Raw genomic sequence first — 13,656 nt, 5'->3', positions numbered from 1 at the left:
TGTTGATAACTATAAGTGTTTATGTTTTTATGAATTATTTAAGTATTATTAAATAGAATTGATGCAAATTTATATTTATATTATTTGTTTTATTTAGTTATAAAACACAAAAATAATTATAAAACAATATATGAAAAAAGAAGTATGCAACTCTTAGCCAAAATACTAGGTTTAAACACTTCAAAATACTACATAGGTTGAAAAGTTTGAAGAACTTTCTTACAAATAGTATCTATAACCTAAATAAAACACTATAACTATAATGTAACACAACAAATAACTAATACTGAAATAATCTGGAAAATTATATATTTCTTCATTAAGCTATATATTATGTGTCATAACATAAAAAGCAATAATATTAAATCAAAATTTAAAAGGTAACAAGTATTTACTTATTTATTTAGAAGGGAGAAATGTATATATATATATATATATATATATATATATATATATATATATATATATAATTATAATATTTTGTAATAATAAGTGCATAAATTTTTAATTGTTTAACATATTGTTTTTATTTTTTGTTAGGATAGGTAGATTGGTTGTCTAAGAGCTTGTCATCTTCATATGTAAGGAAATAGGTTAACTACCCAAGACCAAGAGGCATATGGCATGAGTGAAAGTATTCCTTAGATGGAAATAGCTTAACCGCCCAAGATCAAGAGGCTTTTGGCAGGAGTGAAAGCCTACCCCTAATTGACTACTAACAATCTCATAATGTCATTTACCTTGGTTCTTTTCCTCCAAAGGTGCACTTTTAAAATAAAAATGAAATATTCTTTAGATAAAAATATAAAGTCAATGATAATACAAAATAATAATGAATATACATTTTTTATTAGCTTGGTTAGTTGAAATGTGAAGGAGATGTAAAAATCCTCCACCTCCACTTTTAGCCATAAATAAAATATTTTGATATCTTTATGAAATAACATATTTTTATTACAAATTTACATTTTTTATTAGTTTGACTAGTTGAAATGTCAAGAAGATGTAGAAATCCTCCATCCCCACTCTTAACCATAAATGAAATATTTTAATAACTATATGAAATAACATAATTTTATTACAAATTTATAGAGATAAAATAATAAAAGATAAAAATATTATTGTTAATGATTTTTAAAAAATATTTCTATATAGAACATAAATAAATTATTTGAATATCAATATACATCAATTTCATAGATGGACAGATAAAGTGTGTGTATATATGTATAATGTTGGTCATAATCATATCTTTCAATCTACAATGAAGGAAAAGTAATTAAAAGTAAAAAGTTCAATTAAGGATAATAAAAGAGATTTGAATTTATTGAAATTTTTAATATAAAATTAATAGGTTTATATATATATATATATAGAGGGTGTAGTCTAATTTACAAAACAACCTTTTTCACGACATTTTCCTCGTTGATTTTAATCAAATTTCTGTTGAGATTTTTAAAAAATTAACTTTAAAATGCTTAATCATTAGAATTTGAGTGCCATAGGGGTTTTCAAGCTATTGAATCCATTTATGCATTCAAAAATGCATTTTAAACCATAAAAAATCACATTCTTTTTTGTAATTATTTTTCTATTTTTGGTGAAAAAGTCTATTTCATCTATAAGTTAGACTACAACGTTTTTTAAAAATTGTTTGATGAGGAACTAGCAACCTCCCTATATATATGCAAAAACCCGCAAGCCACATATATTAGAAACTCATAGTTCATAAATGAAAGTTTTCAATATGTAGGGTTAAATAATATTAACATGTACTTCCCATGGGGCACAAAAAGGACAGTGACAATGTATTCTATTAAAGCACTTCTTAATGTAAAGGTCACCACTTAGAAAATGTGTGGGTAAAAGTTCAACCATGCTTAGGGTTGGTGTGGCCCATGCCAAGTGTGATCTCTGAATCATTTTGATGGCTTAAATGCCCTTGGGTTGGGGTTACTCAAGCCACTAATTAGGAGTGTCAGTCATTTAATCACTCACATTACCTAGCAAAAAATAATATAATATATTTAAAAATATATTAATAACCAAACAATAATTTACTATGTACAATGTAGTTTATAAATAAAATATCTATCTCACTGCCCATGTTAAATAAAATATTTCAATATAATTATATATATATTATATATAATTTGTTCGCATAACCTTGACAGAATAACTTAACAATGCACTCATCACCCTCTCTATACATCCATTACCCTCCATTCTACAACACACAAACTAATGATAAAACATGACGCATATTTTTAGAAAGTTGCAATTGGATTCCAAATACGGCTCCATATCGTAAAGTAGTTTCCATGTCTGTCACGATTCGTCATGCGTGAAGTAAAATTTTGTACATTTAAAACCTCACGCGTCAGGACTCGTCACGCGTGAAATTAAATTTCGTGTATTTAGCCCCTTGAGAATGAATGCAACGCGTGTAGTGAAATTTTGGCTATTTATTATTTTATCACTTTTTTCTAGAGCTCCTCCCGTGTAATTAACATAAGTATGTTATTTATTACACTTTCTAGAAACCCTCAACGTCAATTTCACATGTTGAAAATATAGTGTACTTTATTTTTACGTAACTTTAAATTAATGTAAGCATAGTTATTATATATGTTTTAGTGTGATTATAATAATTAGTTTGTTTCTGACTTTGTATTTGTCTCTTATATTTGTTTGGTTTTTCCTGTTTTAGTATTAGTTTGACCCAAATATTTTAAACTTTTAAATTAATCAAATAATATTAAAAAAAATCTAATATGTTATAGTAAATGAGTAGGTAAATGTTTAGTTGTTTGATGTATAATGTTTGCTCGTTTATTATGATAATTAAAGTGGTTGGTATTCATGGTGACAATGTCATCGGCACACACTTTGTTTTTAATGATGGTTAACTTAAACAATTACGGCTAATTTTATTTCGTATGGTTGGTTTACTATTTTGTTAGGGAGTTTTTTTTGCAACAAAATTATATGATTTTTGATGATCACAATAAATGTATATTTTATTTATTGAATTTTTATAAAAAATCAAATATATATTTTTCTATGTTTTTTGGTATTTTCAAATTAATTGTCTTTTTTGAAATTCAATTTTTTTGATAATGACTGGTGAATTTATTAGTAATATTGTGTAAATATAAAGAGTACACAATATTGCTTATATAGCCAAAATTTTCAAATCCTTTCTTACATATGGCTCATTCTTGACATTTTTTCCCAACTAATTCAAAAAACCAAAAACATGTATATATATATATATATATATATTCTCCAATTTTTACAAAAGTTCACTATCATATTGAAATTAACCTACATTACTACTAGACATAGTTTCCTTCATATGGAAAATTACCAGGGTTGCTCTACAATATTCATATCGAGCTAAGCCACAAGTGATGGGCACATCAAATTAGTATATGACGCCAAAGAAAATGCTAACATGGAGGGTTGGGTTTCTTTTAGCTACAACTCTTCCAAATTCCATTGGAAGCTGTCAACCTATCTTTGGATTCGCATCATGTGCTCTACCATGATCTCCATGGTGGTTGAAAGGGTTATTTCTAATTGGTTTGTATGCAATCTAAGTGCCATATACTATTCTTGAAGCTCCCAAACATTTGCATTCCATTCTACTACTTGTCATTTTATGTTTCCCTCATAAGCCAACATATTTTTCATAATGTAATAGGTGTTCCTTCAATCATAGTTCTCTATTGGTTCTAAGTAGAGCATTGGATTTGTAACAACCAAATTCTATTATGAATCTTTGTTGCATCACCATGAATCGATATCCAAAAATAATGTTAGGCTCGTATTAATTTCTCAATTAAACCATGTGAACTAGAGAGTGGAAGCTCTTAGCTTACAAATTTGAATTGAGTGATCTCAACACCATTCATTATTACAAATTTTAAATATTCTCATGAACACATTAATTCCCCTTGTTGCATTACTACTCCAAGTGTATTGGAACATATTGCACATACATACAAAGGGTGTCGTGTTAATTGTTAACTTGTTGTAATTGAGATGATGTGTGGCTCTCCATGTGACATAAACCTCAATCCACATGCCATTGAACCTGGCTTCCTACATGACTTCCAATCACCATATGTCCTCCAACCCTTTTCCAAGGTATGGGATGGAGAAGTCGGGTTCTATTTATTCATAGGCTTCCATGGGGCCCTTCATGGGATCAGATGGGGTAGAGTAGTTTTGTTTGTCCATGAGTTTCCTAGTGGCCTCCTTGTTGCGAGTTACTTAGAGCATTTGTCGAGGTCTTTATCTCTTGAAGAACATGAAAGACATTAAACTCTAAAAATGAATTTAAACATAGATATATCATTTTATAGATAAGGAGTAGCCTACATTGTTGAACTAGTGCTTAGATTCAAATGCCAAATGATATTGTTTGAGTCCTTGATTATGATTAACTTATAGATTGAAATATCTTTAACTACTTTTATTTCTTACCTCAATGCATGCAATATTATTTGAGGAAATTAAAAAGCTCCACAAATATGATAAATATGATTTCTAAACTTGTCCACCATCAAAAAAAGATCACCCTACCCATACACCTACAACCCCTTCTCTATTTCCTAATTAATAAATTAATTAATAACTTTATTGCGAAAGCACTATTACAAATTTCTTTCTTAATATTTTCTTCTTTTTTTTCACATTTTCAATTCAATTTTCATCACTTAACCACTACTGCTAAAAAAAACTTCAAAAAATAAACATAAATTATCACACAACCCTTATTTTCAACTAACCCTTTATAATTCAATTTTCATCACTTAACCACTACTGCGAAAAAAAACTTCAAAAAATAAACATAAATTATCACACAACCCTTATTTTCAACTAACCCTTTATAGAACGTTTACTAGTATTATATATTAATTGATTTTCAAAATACTTAACTCAAGCTTTCCTTTTTTTTATTCAAATAGATGCGACTAACACTAGCATACCCTCCTAACAGGGGAAGGGAACACGGAAAAGAGTCACATAAAAGAGTACAAGGGAGATATATTGTAATAGGATCTAGTAGAGTGATTTTTTTTATATATTTTATTGTGGCTTATTATGTTGCAATAATAGGTGGTTGTGTGTAATAAATCAACAAATAATATATATAGTAGTGTGTCATAGGTGCTATAATATTTGATAAATAACAATAATTGGTTAAGAAACTATTTTCTGAAAAATCTATATAAAAAAAATTAACATAAATAATGAAAACTTATATTAGGTTGATAATTATATGTGTTTATGATTTTAAGAATTATTTAAGTATTATTAAATAGAGTTGACGCGAATTTATATCTATATTATTTGTTTTATTTGGTTATAAGACACATGAAATAATTAAAAAACAATATATGAAAAAAGAAATGTGCCACTCTTAGCCAAAATACTATACTCAATACTTCAAAATACTACATATATAGCAATACAATTTAGTTGAGAAGTTTGAACAACTTTCTAACAAATAATATCTATAACCTAAATAAAACACCATAACCTTAATGTAATACAACAAATAACTAATATTGAAATAATCTTTCTTTCTCCATTACACTATAATATATTATGTGTCATAACATAAATAGCAATAATATTAAATCAAAATTTAAAAAGTAACAAAGTATTTCCCTAGAGAAATGTTATATATATATATATATATATATATATATATATATATATATATATATACAATATTTTGCAATAATAAGTGGATAAATCTTTAGTTGTTTAACACATTGTTTTTGTTTTTTATTAGGATAGGTAGATTGGTTGTCTAAGAGCTCGTCATCTTCATATGTAAGGAAATAGGTTAACTACCCAAGACCAAGAGGCATATGGCACGAGTGATATGGCACGAGTGAAAGTCTTCCTTAGATGGAAATAGGTTAACCGTCCAAGATCAAGAGGCATCTAGTAGGAGTGAAAGCCTACCCCTAATTGACTACTAACAGTGTCATAATGTCATTGACCTTGGTTCTAAACTTTTCCTCCAAAGGTGCACTTTTAAAATAAAAGTGAAATATTCTTTAGATAAAAATATAAAGTCAACGATAATACAAAATAATAATGAATATACATTTTTTATTAGCTTGGTTAGTTGAAAGGTGAAGGAGATGTAAAAATCCTCCACCCCCACTCTTAGCCATAAATAAAATATTTTGATATCTATATGAAATAACATAATTTTATTACAAATTTACATTTTTTATTAGCTTGGTTAGTTGAAATTTGGAGATTTAAAATTCTTCCATCCCCACTCTTAGCCATAAATAAAATATTTTGATAACTATATGAAATAACATAATTTTATTACAAATTTAGAGGGATAAAATAAATAAAAAATAAAACTATTATTGTTAATGATTTTAAAAAATATTTCTCTATAAAACATAAATAAATTATTTGAATATCAATACATCAATTTCATAGATGGACAGATAAAGTGTGTGTATATATGTATAATGTTGATCATAATAATATCTTTCAATCTACAAAGAAGGAAAAGTAATTAAAAGTAAAAAGTTCAATTAAGAATAATAAAAGAGAATTTTTTTAATATAAAACTAATAGGTTTCATTTATATATATATAAAGGGTGTAGTCTAATTTACAAAATAACCTTTTTCATGACATTTTTCCTTGTTGATTTTAACTAAATTTCCGTTGAGATTTTTAAAAACTTAAGTTTAAGTTGTTTAATCATTAGAATTTGAGTGCCACACGGTATTTTAGGCTATTGAATCCATTTATGCATTCAAAAATGCATTTTAAACCATAAGAAATCACATTCTTTCTTGAAATTATTTTTCTACTTTTGGTGAAAAAGTATATTTCATCTATAACTTAGACTACACCATTTTCTAAAAATTGTTTGATGAGGAACTATCAACCTCCCCATATATATGCAAAAACCTGCAAGCCACATATATTAGAAACTCATAGTTCATAAATTAAAGTTTTCAATATGTAGGGTTAAATGATATTAACATGTACTTCCCATGGGGCATAAAAATGACAGTGACAATGTATTCTATTAAGGCACTTCTTAGTGTAAAGTTCACCTATTCAAAAATGTGTGGGTAAAAATTCAACCATGCCTGGGGTTGGTGTGGGCCATTCCAAGTGTGATCTCTAGGTCATTTTGATGGTTTAAATGCCCTTGGGTTGGGGCTACTCAAGCCATTAATTAGGAGTTTCAGTCATTTAATGACTCACATTACCTAGCAAAAAAAATTAATATCATATATTTAAAAATATATTAATAACCAAAAAAAATCTTATGGTTAAAACATTTCAAATAATCTCATTTTTTTAAATTTTATTCCCTTTTCAAATATATTTTTTTGGTCAATTTTGTTGAAAATTTAGTAAATTACAAAATCTAAGTGCGAAAAGGGATTTTCAATGTTTTCAAGTTTTTCACTACAAAAGTGGTTTCCACCTAAAAAGATTTGTTCCCTCTTGGCCCATGCTAGATCCATGGTTAAGATGGAACTATATAGGTGTAGTAATTATTTTAATGCTTATTATGAATTTTTCTATTTGATGCCTATGGGTATTTACTAGTCATTTATTTTATGAATTAATTACATCAATACACATGTTTAATTCAGAATAGGTCTTCTAGAATTATAATTTAATTATCAATAACTATTAGGTGGATGGTAGACATTTAACCTCCATAGAATTTGCCAAAATATTCATAGTAATAGTCACAAATCAAGGGTTCATATTTATCATTAACTTTGTTATTCCCTTTTAATAAATTTATCTAAAAACTAATTAAATAAAAAAATAGCATATGAACATTTGTCATATCGATTTTGTAAGCTATAACTTGCTGGAAGAATCCACTTCCACTTACAGGCTGCAACCTTTCTTTTTCAAGCTACTACTTGAAAGGAGATAACAATCCCCTGATACGTAAAAGATTTAAAATGTTGGCTTACCTAGTCTTCAATTATGAATACCTCCATCTCGTTTTGTATTTGTTTTGTACTTTGCCTTTGCTCTCTTTATACTTGTTTATACTTTTCGTCTTCTCCTTATTTTTGCATCACATATGCTCCTCTTCCTCTTTCTCTTTCTTCCAAGTAATTCACAAACTAGACCTCACAAAAAAAATTCTTTCAATCCTCTCACCAAACATTCAACCATCCAAAATCATATATTTTATGTGCATAGATTATTGACTATGAGTATTCCATGCAGGAATCTGAAATGAAATCCTAACCCTTTTTATTCTAGCTATTTGTTTCACATTTTCAGATTTTGAATATTGAAACAAAATTAATGAACCTCCAAGTATTATCAAAAGATTAACATCAGACACTATAATGATTTCATAAGCCAAAGAAAAAGAAATGAAAAGCATTTATATCACAACATCTTTACATCATGTAAGGCATGTCATTCTAGTTAGTTTTGAGAAGAAAAATTTTACGTTTGAATCTATCAACATATATCATTCATAGCAACATAATTATTTTAAGTAAATTAACAATTAAACTTACACACACACACACACATATACCTAGTTTTCCCTTCTGATGTTAATCCCTAGATGGTGATGCTTAGTGGGAAAATCCAATTCCTATGCTTCCATTATCAAACCAAGCAATTCCTCCCTACCTACCAAGGATCAACCTCTCTAGATCTAAGAACCAGAAGACTTTGAGATCGAATTATTTTAGCCCTCATGCCAAAAACTCCAAGAACATTTCTCAAGTTTCCTAGGTTGTTAAGTGAATCTAGACCCTCCACTCATCCCTCAGGTTCGTTTCATCACAATGTATCTTCATTGTAACTCCATTTTATTTTTCCTCCTATCCATGAACAAGAGAAAACTTGTTGTCTTCACCCGATTTGATTTTCTTATATCAGGGAGGTTTCTTCCCTTCCAACAAATCCTCCCACCACCTCTCCATAAAATATTTTTTAAGTTTTAACAATTCGCTTGTATTCTCCCTCTGATAAAGAATGAAATTTATTATTATTATTTTTGTTTATTTGATCACCTACCATATTATGTGGTAATAAACTGCTTTTATTGATTTTAGGAAGTCACCCTCCTATATATATATATATATATATATATATATATATAAAATCAAATTTGGTTGTTTTGAGTGAGTTCTCAAGTTTCTATTGAAATGGGTTTATTAATTAATGAGACTTTAAATGGGTTTATCAATTGTAATATTAGTTTATTATTTTAATTAAATTTAATTATATAATTCTAAACTTAACACATTCATTACATTCTTGATAGTTAGTCATTTATTTTAGTATTTTAATAATTAATACATTTATCTATATTTAGACATTCTTCATAGCTAATTTGTATGTGTACTGGTGCAGTGCATGTGATGCACACATATGTAGCTATCATATGCATGCCTTAGATGCATGCTAATAATCATATTATATTCATAATTCAAGATGGGTCATTACATACACCCATCCGAAAACTTTGTCTTGAAGTTAGGGTTTATATAGTATACTAGTAATTACTTTAGTGATTAATATAGTCATGTAAGGATTGTGTTCCTTAATTGAATTCTTATTTACAATGTGAGGACACTTAAAATTTATATTTTGAACATTCATTGGTTACACCTTAGTAGTCATATCTTGCCTCAGGAGAGTTCCCAAGCTATTCTAGAATCATCCTATCCATCCTAATATCTTCCACCCCCATCTTATTTGTCCTCTACTGGAATATGCCATGGCATCAACTATACTGACATAACCATCCATAAAACCCCAATGGTGGGAGCATCAATTACATAGACTTAACTTTCCCAATAGGTATTTTCAGTCATCATCAAGTTTAGGGGAGCACGATTCACACAGTCCTCCCATGACTCCAAGTTTTGGAGAATAAATGGTGGGAAACACCTCCACCCCTGCCAGCAGGACCATGGTCAACACCCTATCATGGAATCTCATTGGGATTCAATTGTTTTGGAGTTTTGTCATCACCTAGTTGGTTTGGACAATGATATCATCTCAAATATAAACACTTGTCTACACATTACAACATATGCATCAATATATTCAAAACCAAATAACCATATCATCTACAATATAACACTTGTATATGCACTATAACGTATGCATCAATACATTTAAAACCAAAATGTATTAAAATAAAAATTTCCAACATACATATTTTTTGACATCTGTGACATTGATCTTTTAGTTCACATAACATATTTTGCTATGTCTAGTCAATATATTTGCAATCTAACTTTCACATTAAGTACTCAAGTGTGGTCATTGTAATTATATCCGTCTCATAAATAATAAGAAATATGTGGTCTTTAACATAATCACACATGCTGATAAGTAAAACATAATATGTATACATCTCATTCATAAAATAATTCACATTGGTATCCATGTACCAACAACAATTGCATATTTAATTAAGCATACATGACAAAAAAAAATTGAAACAACATACTCACATGTAATTCTTCATAGTTATAGATATGTTCAAAATGATAGTGTCATGTATTTGGTTAAAATAAAATAACAATATATAAATAATTTTTTAGGTGTTTCAAAATCAAAATAAGTTGGGGCAACTCTAGAATATGGTCTTTCTGTATTCCCAAGTAGCAGACCTATGACTATACTTGTCCCATTGGACCTTAACTTAGTCCACCAAGCAGTTCCTAAGTTGTTGAACCCTACATTCCAATATTCATAATGGTTCAACCAAAATGTTTCCCTCGTTCAATACTTGTAGTTTCTTCCACTAAAGGTTATGAGATTCGGTGGATATGTAGTGTCATAGTATAGATACATAAAAAAATTATGAATTTTATGCAAGTGGAGTGGCAGTGCAAGACGGTAGGTGACAGATCCAAATCTTTCTGGAATTTTAAATGGCCCAATAAACCGAGGTGTCAAATTTTTTCCCTTTCCAAAGTGGATGGTTCTTTTGTTTGGTCTAATATAGATAAGAATGTGATCTCCTACTTCATAATTCTTATAACACCCCTTGGTAATCACTCATGACTTTTATTATTTAGTTATGACTAAAAAGTTAAAAGTTTAGAAAATACTAGTTGATGTAAATATTTATATTTTGTTGTTAAATGAAAAAGGAAATAAATTTTATTGTGTTAATATTTTTGAGAATATGTACAGGGCTATCAAGTAGAAATAAGACCCTAATAGTCAAAGAAGAGATCAGAGAATTAGTTATGTGCCAAGAAAGGGAATAACAAAAAGAGATAAATTCCTCATTTTTAGCCATTCCTTTGGGAGAGAAAGAGAGGATAGAAAAATAAGAGGAACGTTATGAAAGTGTACTAAAATACGAAAGAAATGGATGGAGATAAATACAATGAGGCTGGAAAATACACCGACCAAAGATAAATGGCTGGAGATAAATGCCAAGAGTTTAGTCTTTAATTGGAAATAACGTGGGAGAGAAGGACATTAGTTTCCAAACCACACTAGTGGGAGATAAAGACTAGTTGAACTCTTAAACAAATGCAGGAAATTGCTTGGGGTTACAAGAATATATTCTATGAATTGTTTAGAAAAATGATTCTGACTAGTAGTGGTGAAGCAAGGGGGTAGCTAGGCAAGCAATTAGCATGCAGTTGGGTGGTGATGCAGGAGCATCCAGCTAAGGGCATCATGACCAGGTGTTGGTCTCAGCCAAGAAGGACAGGTTCAAAAACTTTTAATTTCATTTACGTTCGATAAATAAAACAATCTCTAGGAATTAGTTTGTTTTATTATTAGTTAGTTAAGAAACATTAGAAACAGTATAGTTAGGGTAGTGTCACAACAATTGCATTGTTTTGTCATTTTCTTAGTCCATCTTATAGGTTTCTGTTCATAAACAAAAAAAAATGTAATATTGTAACTCCTACAATACAAGAAAACCCAACAGTATTATCAACTATGCAACTACAAAGGGCAACTGTATGGTAACCGAGAATAGTTTGAGTAACTGTTCCAGCACAATATAAAAATCAATGTAATACAATCATGGAGGGGTTCAGCATATGAGAACAAAAATACAATACAGAGAATAATTTCTTTCATTCGAGTCCATCTGTAACAGTTATTGTAATATTTACTTACTTTTCCTTTAATCATTGAGTAAACCAAACTAAGCAAATACTGTGCATGCCTATCCTTTTCATTTATTTTCTCTCTTAAAGAACAGAAAGCAGACAGAGAAATTGGACAAGTATTCCCAGCACGAAGATTGGCAGTAGACATACAGAGTTCCACAACGAAATCAAATCACATTATGAATAGTTCGACCAAGAACGAGAATATAAACGCTGAGAAACAAAACCCAGGATGGAGGTAACGAAATATAACAGAATCCACTATTAATTCTTTTCATTTCCGACAAAAGAAAAATATTTGTATACATATAATAGTCCTGAATACCCATTCGAACGACGGAAGAACAATACAACCAGTAGAACCCTAAGGGCGAGGGTTTTGGACGGCCACCCTCCAAACAATGTTTTACAATTACAAAATTGCTGGAATACAAATGAGGGTTTGTACCAGACTAACCCAGGTCACATAGCGACGACAGAGAAGTTCAAGTGGACGAGGACTGGGACTTTGCCCAGAAAACCGACAGAGACCAACTAGTAAAAACAAATTGATAACAGTGGCAGAGCCTACCAGGAAAAAGCCGTAGCGCTTTCAACAACCACGCCAAGGAACGAACCCCCACCTGTGCAAACAAAACAAGGCAACATTGTCAGCCAACTGTCAATAGAGAAAAAGGCGAGAAGCAAACGAAGAGTATGGAACTGAATGTACAGTGAATAAACTGTTTACCTGGAGATAGTCGCGTGGGAAGAATGCAAACCCACTGAGTCACAGTCCACGGTGATACCCTGAGACCAAGGAGCCATTCTTGTTAGAACTGGAGGAAGACAGAGAGGGAAAACAAATCATGGAGAGACAGCATACCTGAAGAGAATTGCGAGCAAAGGAGGCCACCGCGACTATGACCTGTAGCATGCAAACCCATTAATCAAATTCAACAACCAGAAGAACCTCAATAAAATGAGAACAGTGGAGTAGAAACAAGTTTAGCAATTGAACAGACAAAGACAGTAGCCATTCTCTTACACAGACAAGCAGAACCGTCACACTGTGCCCAAGGAACTGAGCAATGAAGCCACCAGAACAAACGAAGGTACCATACTAACAAGCAACACAACCCATAGCTAGGCGCACGTAGAGCCCGTGGCTCACCTCCATACATTTGCAGCACGAAACCTCACCTCCAAACCAAACCCTCAGTGCAACAAAGTCATAAGAGCGAAAATGAAGAAATGACATAGAAGGCAGGGTTTCGGCGTAAATCAAAGATTGAGAGACAATAACCAAGGCAAGTACCGCCAACATAGCAGAATTAAATTCTGTCATAAATTCCACCCAACACAATCCAAAACTATCCAATGATTAAACCCTAATCACAAGTGTTAAGTCCCAAATCATTCTTTAAATCATTTAATTGTTGATTAGCGCAGTCATATATTATTGTCAACCATTATAGTGTGGAATTGTGGGCTGGTCCCATCATAGTGGTATCAGAGTA

The sequence above is a fragment of the Pinus tabuliformis genome, chromosome 1_1 (genome assembly GCF_031772625.1).
Source record: "Pinus tabuliformis cultivar Carrire ecotype Pingquan chromosome 1_1, CPIR1, whole genome shotgun sequence".
NCBI classification, from domain to species: Eukaryota; Viridiplantae; Streptophyta; class Pinopsida; order Pinales; family Pinaceae; genus Pinus; species Pinus tabuliformis.
This window is presented reverse-complemented; position numbering follows the sequence as displayed.